The following is a 13938-nucleotide window of genomic DNA, read 5'->3' on the forward strand; positions in this document are numbered from 1 at the left end:
ATGGAGCTGTAAGTATACATCATGTGCAGCTGAATTCAAAGCATATCGGTGAGCCGACTCTGTGTTTTAAGCGTTAACTTCATCCTGCTACTCAAATGGATTCTGCGTCAACAGGAAAACATGACGATCCACGGCAAAGGAGATGTGTATTCCGCACTGCCCCACTGCCTAGACGCTGAAACAGCGAGTCAGTGGCAGAAGTCAAGGCCAACTACTTAATCCACTGTGCAACTTCCATGGCATGAAAGACAACAGTTCTTAGGAACACGTGCTCTACAATTTCCACATTTGTCCTAGTCTCCTCAGAGCTAATATGTCCCTGATAGCCCCCAAAACGGCAAAAACCATTAACTCGGCTCTTCAGCTCTGAGCTAGACTGCAATCAACAGGCCCCAAATGCCAATAAGGATTTCTATGTGAGGCTATTAAGACAGTATTAGGTTCTAAAACGAGAATGCAGGATGCTGGAAAGTGGCAACGGTCACCGGTCGCTACGCTAATCATTCAGGAGAGCTGGTTATGATCTACCACGGTCAACGGGCAGAGGGGCACTGGGCGGGGTGGGAAGCCCAGCCGGAGGGAGGCAGGAGTGCGAGCTGATCTGGGTCTGAGCGAGACATGAGTCGGAGCAAGCAGCCGACACCCAGGCTAAAACCACAGGAGCGAGCTTCAACACAGACAGAAGAACCCGTCAAGAACGAAGGAAGGGCAGTGGCCCACGAGGCCTAGGAAAGCATCTGGCAGAAGAATGTAACAACCCAAGCAGCCGCAAGACCTACTGATCCGGGAACCAAGGCTCTGATGGAGTGCAGAGCACTAGGAATCAGAATGCCTCAGTTCCAAGTGAGGACCAAACGCCTGTGACAGAGGTGAGCCTGGGCTGTCCCCCTGATCTATCTGAGTCTCAACCCCCTCATACGAAATGGAAATAGAAAGATCCACCTTGCACAACGGTAGAAGGAATTAAGTATTTCATCATAAAACGGTTTGCAAGACACAAAATGACACAGAAATGTAAAGCTGTGTTGGCATTCTGGTGGCTTTCGATATTCCTGGTATTGACTGGATACATTTTCACCCTGCGTTGTCTTGTTGCCTCTGTGACCGTGTAGTCACTGCTCTGCCAGAGGACAGAGAACAACGAAGTCGCTGCTCAACCTTGACTTTGAAGTCATAAGCAGTGGACTAGTTATGAAAGCAATCGGTATCAATAGCAAAAGCTATGTACTTAAGAGAAATTTAAAAGAAAGAAAGAAAGAAAGAAAAAACGGTTTTCTACATGCCAGAAGCTTCCCTTTAGGTTAAAAGCCAGAGACAGACTGATTCGGGCATTCTTTGCTTGCTTTTTCCCATTAAGCAGCAAGGTAGGAAAGGCAGAGGACGTGATGCACGAGTTATTTCCCACTGCAGAGGAAGTCCCCAGAGCCACTCCCAGGCTGAACTAGGGAGCTGAGAGAGCAGAAGAGAAGAGTGACATGCAAGCGAGGGCTTCTGTCCCATCCTCCCACACGTCCCCACATCCCTGGGTTTCATTCCTAGGACGGCAGAATGGGTACCAGAAACGCCCATCTCCTCAGCTGCACTTCAAGGAACAAGAGCAGAAGGGACCTCCTCCTGCTTCCACCCCGAATCCTGAGGATGCAGCCTTCCAGAGACCCCTCCACGAACGCGGGGTGGCCGTGGCAGAGAAGGATGGTTACGGACAGAGGGAGGGAGGGGTGTGACAGAGACACGTCCTTAGACATGTCTTCTCCAACACGTGCGGGGAGGAAAGCCAGATGGTCCCACCTGCCCTGTCCCCGCCCCGGAGTCGGCAGACTTGCCAAGAGGAGCGGATGGGATCGGTGGATTCCACGGGGCCTGCCCTGGGGTCAGGAGACACATGGCAGCTCGAGCGCGTGAGATTCCCTCCACTTGTCTCGCCTTCCTCACTGAGTGGCATCGGCTGCTGTGGTAGAGCCACTGGGCCACACGGCAGAGGGGGTCTCCCACCCTGATCCAGGAGGTGTCTTCCCACAGGGCTGCCGTGCCAAATCGGCATGGAAAAATAACCTGTTTGCTCTCCAGGAGCTGAGCGCCATGAGTCTCTGACACAAACCAAACGTCAAGGGAACTTTAGTCGGCCGTGAAGCACACATTCTGCTGAGCTCTCGAGCAAACAAAATCCAGACAGTGGTAGTCTCCATCCCAATGTCCTCACTGTTCTACACCGCTGACATAATTAAAGAAAGAAATGGCTAATTCGGGCTGTTTTATTTGAAAAAAAAAATAGTAAATTTTTGAGAAAGGTCCTAATCTCCTATCAAATATATAGTTTCTACAAAATAGAGATAGCATGAAATGTTTGAACTATAACCTTTCCTTCCCCTTGGCTAAGTGCCAATTCTGGGACAACCAAACCCCTTGGAAAGTCAACGACAAAGTAGCAAATAACAGTTCTCCAGGTTTCAGAATCCCCTTCAAATGCAGACACACACACACACACACACACACACACACACACACACTCACATGCACACTGAGTTGCTTGAAACATATTATCTATTATCCCAAAATACAAAAATAAAGTAGTCCTTAAATAGACTCACCCTTTTGAAAATGCTGAACTTTCAAATACTGAAAAATACACCCCTGAGTGGCAGGAGAGGGGAATGAACACAGCCAAGCTCATTACCAGCCTGCCTTTTTGCCTTTTTTATAGATACAATGAATTCAAGGCCTCAGGAAGAGAAGGGAACCCAGGAAAATTGAAAGTTACAACCACAAGCAGTTGCCATCAAACCGCTTTCTTCCCAATTTGCTACGTGCACCCCCCTTCAGTGAAGGGGAGAACCTGTTCTTTAACCAGGTACAGTGGGAAATTACAGCAAAGCAAGGGATTCTGCCTCCAAGAGAAAAAACTACAAATTGCCTGACTTGGTGAATATTCGAGCAGTCAATAGATAATTTGAAATTGCACCTCTGTTTCTTTACGCTTAAACACAAAAATTCACCCTGAAACAAAAGTGTTCATGGCATATTCTTATCTGAAACGCTAACTTCTCCACTGGCTCATTGCTCTGAGGAAACCAGAATTAGGGGACATTTGATCTCGGTCATCTAACTTTGGGTATAATTCATCACCGATAAGACTTTATTGTGTGCTTTTCTGTGAAGGTTTTCCATTTTTAAAAAGTCCAGCTAAATTTTATAGGTCCAATGAGTCGTAGTGTAAAACAAGAAAAAAGACACCGTTTGAAAGCTTTTAAAACACAAGCTCAAGTTATGTAACTAATTCTTAATTCACTTTTCACCTCTTGGGTTCACTTCAGAAAGGGGTACTTTGAAGATGAATCTTCCCACCTCTAACAAAGTTTCTTTCCACTGTTCTATACTTTCATGGCCCTTGCAGCTTTAATTTAGATTAAAAACACCCCTTTGGACTTATGTAACATGTAAGGCAAAAAGTTAGATTTCAAGGAGTCTGTAATTGTTCACGGTAACATGATCATCAGACATAATTTGAAAACCTCAAATGTGATTTAAATGTTTTTGCTCTTTCAACAAAATAATATTTGGATTAGATGTGGAATATGTAGCTTTTTGAACTATGGGTTGGTTTTTATTTTTATTTTGCTTTTTTCTATCAAAAAATCTCACACCTTGCCTTTTGGATTATAAACAGCTGTGAATAATCTAGGAAGGGAATTGCAAGTCTCAAAATACCAAGCAATGAATAAATTTCCATTCGACTCTCTGCCGGGAGCTCAGTAGTGGCAGCTCAAAGCCTAGTGGCACAAGAACGTCTCTGAAATAAATAACTGCCGTTAAATTTTGTCAGATTATAAAAGTATCACTTGCACTTAGGATAGCTGGAAAACACATTTTCAAATAGAAGGCTACTAAAACAACCCATAATTTACAACCTAGAAACAGTTACCTTGTTTTAATGTTACAGACAGAAAGAAGCCAATAATATTGAAAACCTCAATTAACTGTAATGTTCACGGTAGGGGTGTAGCTGCGGTGAGCTGGGACACCTTCTCAAATTCCATAATATGTGTGTTGTTTTTGAAACCAGAAAAAAAAAAAAAAAGACATGAAATATAGTGATCTGTTTGTGTAGCTCCACGATTAATGAATAAATCACACCGAATGACTCGGGACTTACAGCACTTCCGGGTCCTCAAGGTGAAGATCTATTACATAGTAAGGGTGACGTCACAGCGGGGCTAGAACACAGCTCGAAAATTCCAATGCCTACTCAGGGACCACTGGGCAGGCAACATAGACAAGGAGGTTCAAAAATCAACAGGCACTGCTCGATTCTGGCTAGCTGCTGTCAGGCAAAAAACAAACGAGCAAACAGACAACGCACCCTGGTATTATCAGAGTCTCCTTTTTGTTGTTGTTTTGTTGTTGTTCCTTCAAGAGAAGCTGGAAATGTGTGTCCTTGTGTGGCATCTCCCAATTTAAAATTTTTCTATTAAACAGACATTTTGAAAGCACGTAGGCCGGCCTACGAGACTGTGGGCCTAACTTGGCCTGTCAGGTACGAGTCTGCAGCCTTGTGTATCAGAGACTGAGTGGAATCTGGGTCACGTGTAGATCGTATTCTTGATTTGTAGGACAGTGCTGGGAAGACCGTAAGCTTCCAGAACAGAATTTAGTATTGATAGATTTAAATAACTGGCAGGCACACTAACGTCATGCCACCCCCTTCCCCCACCCAAAGATGCCCTGGCCTTAATCCCCAGAACTGGCAAACTTCTTACCTTACATGGCAAAAAGGGACTCTGCAGATGTGACAGGGGTACGGATCTTGAGATGGGAAATTATCCTGGGTCATCCCAGTAGACTCCATCTAATCACATGACTCCTTAAAAACAGAAGAGGGAGGCAGAAGAGTCAGCCAGAGACGTGATGTGGGACCGTGACCTGCCGCTGCTGGCTTTGAACATGGAAGAAAGAGGCCATAAGCCAAGGGGTGCAGCGGCCTCCTGAGTCTGGAAAAGGAACGGGAACAGATTCTCCCCTGGGGCCTCCGGAAAGACAGACAGCCTGCCGACACTCTGCTTCAGCCTGGTGAGACCCAGATTGGGTTTCTGACCTATGGAATTGTGGGATAATAAACCTGCATTGTTTAAGCCACGCCGTTTATGAGCGTTTGTTAGAGCAGCAGTAACAAACTCATACACTAACCCTCATCGAGGTCCACAAAGCGTAAAGACGGGGTTAGGAGGAAAGTACATCTCGAGATTCCCAGGCCAGGGCCCTCCGCACTGTGCCAGCCAGCCTGATCGCTTCTGCCTGCCGTTACGCGATTTCTTCATTAGGGCAGAATGAATAACCTACCAAAAAAGCAAGGGGTGGGCAGCATTCTGTTTCACTAGGATTTACTAGAGGAGGTAACATGTGGTTTGGGGGTCAGAGCTAGATAAAAGAACACGTGAGTGAAGGGAAGAAAGACGCATTCAGTTTAAAAATGCAAAGCCACTCCAATATATAATCGGTCTACCTTTTCATTGTGACTTAAATGCCTGCCTTTGATCTTCTCCCGCCTAACCAGTTTGGAGTTTGCAGAAATTGGAACAGCTTGGGTATGGCTGCGCGTCCTGCTGTCTCTGGAGGATTTGCAAGAATCTATTAGCCCGTGGATTATGCGCGTTTTCTGTTGGCTTGGGTGTCAACCATCTGCAACTCGACTGGAGCTGGTATACGCCTGCCGAGATCATGATTGCAATCGCAGCTCAAGGCAGGAGCGAGGCCAGAGCCAGCAGCGTGAAGGACGTAAGAGCTCAAGCCTGCTCTGAAAACCTGCCCACTTTCACCCCTGCTTCCCTTCCAGCATGCCCTAGAACATTCTCGGTGCCACGCAGACTTCTCCCAGACGTCCCCCAGTTAGTGCCTACGCTGCCAGCATCTCGGCACCGATGCAGAGACAGTTGGCAAGGACGGGAGGCATTTCTGCTCTTGGATCCTGAAAGTCCACAATAAGTAACTCGCTCTATTGCTGTAAACAGCCTACAGGTTGTCCTTGAAGTTCACTTTAGCCAGATTCCACCAGGAAAAATCATCTGGGATGAGAATAAAGAGAAGAAAACCAAGCACCTAACATGGCCCGCCCCTCATCCTCTCAAAATGACCAGAGCCGACCCCATTTCCAGTCCTTTCTGTGCACTCAGAGCTACTGAAAGCAAAAGCACATCTATGCCAAGTCTGATCCCAGGTAGACAGGTGGAAGGTGGGGTGGCCTCCCTCCTTTCCTAAACGCTGATTCTAGGGTACCTGGAAGTGCCCCGTCCTTGGCCAGGTAGGCGGAAGCATACCACTCAGCAGATGCTGCAGAGTGCGACAGAGAGCTGAGCCTGATGAAACGAAGCAACCCTCGGCGTCCTTCAGAGCTCATCGTATACACGTCGCCAACATTACAGCTTCCCACACCACCGCAGCTCCCACGGACCGGCTTCTCCCTCTGAGTTCAAGCCCTAACACCTCGGCTTTTTCTCTACGTGCATGCACTCGTCAGTGACAGCGACACAGTCCAAAGTGGCCAAAGCAGTGAAGTTTCGGTAGGTATAACAACAACGACAACAACAAATCCATCGGCCAATTTCCAGCATGGCCGATGCTCAAGAGAGGTCATCAGAAGGCGCGCGCTCTCTCTCGCTCTCTCTCGCTCGCTCGCTCTCTCTCTCTCTCTCTCTCTCTCTCTCTCTCTCTCTCTCTCTCGGCGTTGGTTCTGCTTCCCCACCCCCACCCCCCACCGTGTGGTAGCAAGATGGCCACCAGCAGATTTAGAGTTATATTCTACGTTCTCATCAATCCCAGCATGCTTCTTTTCCAAAACTCCCAACAGAAAGTCACAGAACCGCATCTGTGGTTCTGAATGGCCTGGACTGACCACATACCTGTCCCTAAACACATCGCCACAGGCAGGACGATGCAGCTGTCCACGTGGCCATGCCAGGACCTTTCTAGATGTAGCGACAGGTCAGTTCTGCACCAACCGCATGGCCCAAGAGTACTTTGTTTCTCCAGGGAACATCAGAGTGCTACTCAAGGAAGAAACAGCAATGAATGCCAGGCTGGCAGAAACAACCAAAGTCCAACTGTGCCCTACCCCAGGGCCAGAGTGATGGCAGGAGCTCCGTGACAGGAGGGGGCTCACGGGCACACTGTCCCTGCTGTTTCCAAACTTCATGTAATGTTATTGTGCTGTCTTTATTTTTTAAATGAAGGTAGAAGGCATGAAGGTAAAGAAAGCAATGCTAAGTTTTAAATAAGTGTAGACATGATCATGTGAAGGTCAAAGGTCATTTCCTTCAGAATCAGAGAATTTCCCATTTGCAGTAGAAGTTATCCTTTTTAAAGCCTCTCCGTATATTTCTCATTTGATCAGTTTTAAAAGTCACTCTTCCCAAAGATGACAAAATAAGACAGGTCACGTCGTGAACTAGTCTTCCTGCTGATTCCCGCTTCACTAAAATGTAGGTGATGTTTTTTAAGAAAAAAAATATTTCAGCTGGTTCCAAATGCTATGGGAAGAGATCTAGTACTACGAAGTCCCTTGGCCCCCTCGATCCAGCCCCAACCTGTCTGCCTGGCATTGTCTCCCAGGACACCGACCACACGCCTGGCTCTCACCGACAGCGTCCATCTCCACTGCAGACACCCGCCGAGCGTCCTCAGGACCCCCGCCCTCCTCCACGCAGCTCACTGGCTGGGAAAGGCCTGTGGCCTGCCCTCCGTCCATAAACCCTTCTCACCTGTAAGGGCCCCACGTCTCCCAGGGAGCACCGTCTGGCCCCCGTATTAAGTGCTCTGGGCCCTCAAAGCATATGATGAACGCTCCTCTGTGAACCCCAGCCCAGTCTGCCTTATGCTGTAGTACTGGTGAGCTCTTAGTGGGTGAGGCCACGTCATTGTCTACATATTCATAACCTCTTTCCCGCCCTGAAGATTGCGACTGAATTGCATATTTTATTTTATTTGTAATATCCCTGAGCAACAGAAGATCCAAAAAAAAGAAGAGAAATGTTTCTCCGGAAACTACAGGCAGGAAAACATATGGCAAACCTTTAGTGCTACGTACATAACATTTTCCAGAGAAGCCAAACATTTTATTCCTTTCTTTTAGTGCCAGAAGGGAAATGGTTGTGAACTCTACCAAATCGGAAAAAAAGGGATAAGAATGAAAAACCAAGCTCTCTTCCCTACGACCTGACTTCAGCAATCATCTGAAATGGGGAGCAGAGTTAAAAATAAAGCTCTCCCCCGAAAGGCAGCCAGGGTACCACGTCACCTACGCCGAGCCAGTCTCCTTCCAGGGCCGCCTCCCAGGTGGCCAAACACAGCCCCGCACAGCCCACGGGCCCCAGCCTGAGCTTAGTGGGGGGGGGTCTCTGAAAAAGAGCCGCCACGAGCCACAGCGTTGGCATCATGCCTCTTCCAAATGCCACAGTCCCTTTGCTGCCAGCAAGCATCGCCACATGAACTAGCGTGGGGGAAGGGGAGCTGGGGTGATGACGACGTCGTAAGCCATAAATGTTTTTGCGCTGCGGAGCACCGGAACGCTGTTTCGTAAAGGAAGAAGAGCAGGGAAGGCAAACGTTTTCTTTGTCCACAGATAGGGCGTCAGCTGCCCTTTGACTCCCTGGGCAGCGGCGGAAGACCACCCAATGGTCTTCCACAGAGCTTAACAGGGTGACAAAATGGATACTGTCGCAAAGCACAGCATCAGAAAGTGGGCTCATTGCAAATGTAGGGGTATGATAGGGAAACAGAGCCCCGAATCCCTCGAACTATTAAAGTGATGCTTAAACAAAAACAGACATCATTACGACAGCTATTTCTAACCTATCTGACCCCAACTTTCACCAGTTCATATTTAGGACAAAAATGTGTCCTCCGCATCCAGCAGGTGTGGGGAAAGCCCTAACTGTGGGACTGCTGCTGCTCTGAACCCCTGCTCGTGCTGTCAGAGCCTCTCAGAGCTGATTAGAAAGATAATCGCAAACCTGCAGCCGCACTCCTGTTCCCGACCAGTGCCATCGTTATGACAACAGTGACTTCGAGTGTGGTTTTCAATTTTTCAGCAATAATGATTATGATTCCTCACATATAATTAACTTTTATAAAACACTTTTTCATAAGCGATGTTACTGAAATTCTCACCGTGGGTTTCTGTTCACTGTCCCAAACTTACCTAACTACCCACCAAAGTACAGTATTTCATAGACAGAAATATTTGAAATCTCCCTAGTTTACTTCTAAGTGGTAAAATATGTTTAATGAAAGAATTACAGAATCACATTTCAGAAATATGAGTGCTTAACTAGTCCATTATTAGCAACTTGCACTTATCGGAGTACACAGTACAATATACTGGAGCTATAGCATTCCAAATTTTGAAGCCTTAAATGCAGAAATACTTTAATTTAGTCATGAATCGTAACTAAACGATGCTTAGTAGATACATGCAAACATAAAGCAATTTTAACAAAAGTATCATATTTAAAATTAGTTGGTAGACGAAGATAGGGGGTCACTTACAGGAGAGAGGAGAGTAGATAAAGGCCAGAAGTAGGGGAAAGGAAGAATGAATGAGAGAAGCAGTCATCCTGACAAGCGAACATTCAAATTTCCCAAAGCCCAACAGACATGCCCAAAGGCAGAATGGGCAAATTCTTCAAGTGGAATAGTGTCGGAAGCCATGAAGATACTGACAAAGACACGTCATCACATCCGTCCATTCAACTGGTTAATGCCTGAAATTCCATCAGAAATACATCCCTCTGTCTGAAGATTTGGCCTTACTAGATTTCCATCCTTTGGGAGATGGAATAACACAAGGTGCTCTTAGCTATCAACACTGCGCGTACCTGGCAGTCGAAAGGAGGGACATCATTGAAGGCGAGAGCTGATGCGGTCACGATGCCACATACACTAAGCTGATGCGGTCATGATGCTGATGCGGTCATGATGCCACGTACACTAAGCTGATGAGGTCATGATGCTGATGCGGTCACGATGCCATGTACACTAAGCTGATGCGGTCACGATGCTGATGAGGTCACGATGCCACGTATTAAGTGACTGTCATACACTAAGCATTTCACAGCTACCGACTCACTCAGTCCTCACATCAACACTATGAGTTAGGTATTCTTAACCACGTCTTATATATAAAGAAACCAAAGCAGAGAAACGTTAGATTATCTGCACAAGGTGCACGGGGAACGAATGAAGAGCTGGGGGTCAGAGCTGGACCTTCACGAAAGCTGAGTGGATGCTAAACTGATGCTGAGTCCAGGGCTTTGGGCTCCTTAGGAAGAAGCCTCGACCACAGTTACTAACACTGTGTTGCACACTTGCAAGTAGCCAGGAGAGTGGGGGGGAAATTGTAACTACCTATGGTGACAGGTGCTAATTGGAGCTATTGTGGCGATCACTTTGCAACATACATAACATCAAATCATTATGTCCTACACCTGAGACTAATGTAACGTTATGTCAATTATATTTCAATTAAAAAAAGAAGCCTCAGCATTGAAAGGACTGATCACCGAGGCGTGACGGACTCTGCAGGTGATCAAGTGGTCCCAGGTGTGAATCTCGAAGAAAACAAGCAGGGAGGGCGACAGAGGAAAGGTCTCCTCCCCTCCCTTTCTCACACACGCCACTGACATTCGAAGCACATTGACAGAGACGGCACCTTAACCCATCTAACAATCATCACGTTCGTAGTTACACTTCCTCATTCTTTAAGCGTCTGCCACAACAAGGGTACATATTTACAGAGACAAAGGGAATTGAGAGTAAGGGGAATTTTAATTCACGTGAGAAGACGGTCGTCAAAAAATAAATCACACTGAACTCTGCCTCGAATTTCAGCAAAGGACACCAGGATATAGGAAGCTCCCCAAACATAACTGGTATTAAAAATTAATCAGTTCTGGTGGCAGGTTTTGACGAGCAAAGCTGTTAGGTAATTTAATATCGGTATTAAAAAAATGAAGGGAGTGGTTGTTTGATTTTCACTTCTTTTAGAAGTTCCCTAGAGGGTTTCCTATTCTGAAGCAGCAGCATTCCACCCAGGAGAATTCTGGACAGCACAAACTGAAACCAAATCATGCAAAATGGACGCTGGTCAATGAGATTTGATTTCACAAATTGTGTGAAGTGTCGAAATAGCAAACAAAAAATATTTTTGAATACGAATAGTTAACACTTACCAAAAAACATGATAACAGTAGCATTAAAAATGACCAGAAATACAGAGAAAACAAATCCTATATGTGCCAAACTTGAAGTCACTGAGACTGTCACACTCGGCCTGCTTCGCCAATGCTAAAACCCACCACCGGTGACATTCATGAGGATCTCTGCAGTGTTTTTCTTTAGGAAATGTTTCTAACTCCCTGAAAACCTAGAAATAACCAAAATCCTATAATGGAAGGAGCGGCGCAAGGCAGAGTGGAAAAACATTTGACCGAATTTTAACCCCATTTCTCCTCGGTGCCCTTGAACCCACCGCTCCAAGGCTTACACGCCATTCTGCCAACTACGAAATAAAAAGGTTTGAATGGGATCGACTCTGGAATCTAACATTCCCCGACTTTATAAGTCATCCTTGATTTTTTTAAAAAATGCACTTTGTTCAAATGCTTCTAAACACTGATAAACATTAAAAGCACAGCCTGTGCTCTGAAGTGTCCTTTAAAAGGGGTCCCTAGGCCTTCCGCTTTCGTTAGAACACACTAAATGAAGTCTATGCCTACACAGCCTACAGATCTCTGGATGACATAGGAAGAGCCAACAACAACAACAAAAGTTTTCTTGGAGAACAAAGTGCCCAGATAATTAAATTCTCCCTTTTTCTCAACACACAGCTACTGGTTTAACAGCCTCCACTGCCCTCTCTTGGCAGACACTGAGATGACAGAAGCAGGGATGGAATTCGGCTTCAGGCTTCTAGAAAACAGAGACTGAATCCTGCCAGTAGAGGGACCTACTTAATAACACAAGTGTAATGTAATCTATACTATTTAATCTATACTATTTAATTTGTTGCTTTCAAGGCTGGTTTTCTCCTAGAGCCAACTCAGAGATGGAGAGCGAGGTGCAGACAGCCAATCGGGGGTGCTCTGGAGATCGGCCCTTCTTCTGGAGGAGGGGAAAGAAGAAGCTGGGGGCCAGGCCGGGGCGCAGTTCCGATGAGGGCCTCAGCCAGCCCCACGGAGAGCTGGGGCGCTGGGTGGCCCCTGGGAGCCTAGACGTCCTGAGTTGGGGCAAGAAGACCGTGCTTCGCAGGCTCACACCAACAGGTCACTTAATAATGTATATTTATATATAGGTATATATATACCCAATAATACCACGTTTGACTTATTTCTCCCTTCAAGATTGCCCTTGATGTTCATTTTAACTTGATTTCACCAATATACAAAATCCGCAGGGGGGAAAGGCAGGAGAGAGAACGGGGAAGGGGAAAAACGGGGCGTCCAGCCCCTGAGAGATCACACCGCACCCAACACTGTCCCAGGCACTCTTCACCTATTACGTCATTTAGCGTAACCACAACTCTGTGAGGGGATGATTATTTTTCTTTAATGAATAAAAGAGCTGAGACTGAAACCCAGGCAGGTTTGAGAACCATCGATATAATTAAAACACATTATTTAACAAATGAGAAAAATACAATTCAAACAGTTAAAGAGCAAACGCGGAACCCAAGTACCCAGATCTTCACCAAACGCCCGAGGTTCCTCCTGTTAGCACATCAATGCACGTTATCGTTATATAAAAATAAACAAGGCACAAACAGGTTCGGATGCCGTTGACCTTGAATGGTGAGCAGTGTGGGGCACGCGCCGCAGGCTGGTTCGGCACAATCACGCCGCTTACGTGTGGTATTTCAGCCGAGTGTGTCACCTAAAACCTGACAAAATGTGGGCATGTTTACTTCAAAAACTCATTATTTTTACGATCATTATGATTTTCGGCCAAGCTTGTTTTGTGAATTTATACTATAAAAAGTTAAATTAGGAAAATAAAATGATTTTAGATTTAACTCTAATTTACATATGCCAAGATAAGCCTCACTGGACTTTTCTGTCAAGAACAGACACTCGTTTTTCTGAATGCAGCACTGGCAGTAAAGTAAATAAGAATGATGGAAGTTATTCCAAATAGATGAGGCCAAAAAAGTTTATACTAATTCTATCAGGAACACGACCCCCGCGATTGACTTGTTGCACAGCCGTAACTGAGGATGAAGCGCTATCGCGATGTGGTATCTGTGGAGATGCGCTCACTAACCAAAACTTAAACGGATCTTATATATAAATCATAAGCAAATAAGCTCAAAACCAAAGTATTCTTTGAAAGAAAGGGCACTGAGTTAAAAAGCTAATAGAAGCAGACGTTCAATCTCTCGCAGATAAATATTAGTGCTTCTCAGCCTTTTTTCACGCAGTACTTCAGGTTGCTAAGACTAAAAAACCACATATGCAGATGTTTGCTTGGAAATGTAGATGAATCTAAGACAGAGAAAGTAGCTCAGATACCACTTTTCAGCGACACGATAGCCCAGCGTAGCCACGCACGGACCGGAGATGCGAGAGACCAACTCGTAGGGCGAGTCGAGTCAGTCAAAGATTTTCCATTATTGACGTGACAATTTTTAAACTCTATTCGTAATTTTTTGCAGCTTTACTGCTGACAAATACAACCAGTTCTGAACTGTAGAAAAGTCTAAGTTGTCCACATGTCGACAAAAGCGATTTAGAATTTAGGTTTTATAAGTGTGTTTAGATGGCACAGGCCCAATGACAGGAAATGGTTTTGGAATAAGCTATTCAGATTAAGGAGTTTGAGCCAAAATGTAAATCATTACACTACTTTCTTCACTGAGAAAGTCTTGTTACTCCAAAAAAAAGTCAACAGAATTAAAGT

The 13938-nt window shown here is 45.7% G+C and overlaps 1 long non-coding RNA gene across 2 annotated transcripts in view; it reads right to left on the minus strand.

Annotated features, from left to right (window-relative positions):
• Window positions 1-13938, minus strand: part of LOC105295110 — a 41026-nt gene that overhangs the window by 2047 nt on the left and 25041 nt on the right. For both annotated transcript variants that reach the window (XR_002781448.1, XR_002781447.1), the window contains one exon: window positions 4755-4858. This is a non-coding gene — a long non-coding RNA (uncharacterized LOC105295110). The remainder of the gene's footprint in view (window positions 1-4754; window positions 4859-13938) is intronic.

Source organism: Pteropus vampyrus, unplaced genomic scaffold (assembly GCF_000151845.1).
Source record: "Pteropus vampyrus isolate Shadow unplaced genomic scaffold, Pvam_2.0 Scaffold100, whole genome shotgun sequence".
Classification (NCBI taxonomy): Eukaryota; Metazoa; Chordata; class Mammalia; order Chiroptera; family Pteropodidae; genus Pteropus; species Pteropus vampyrus.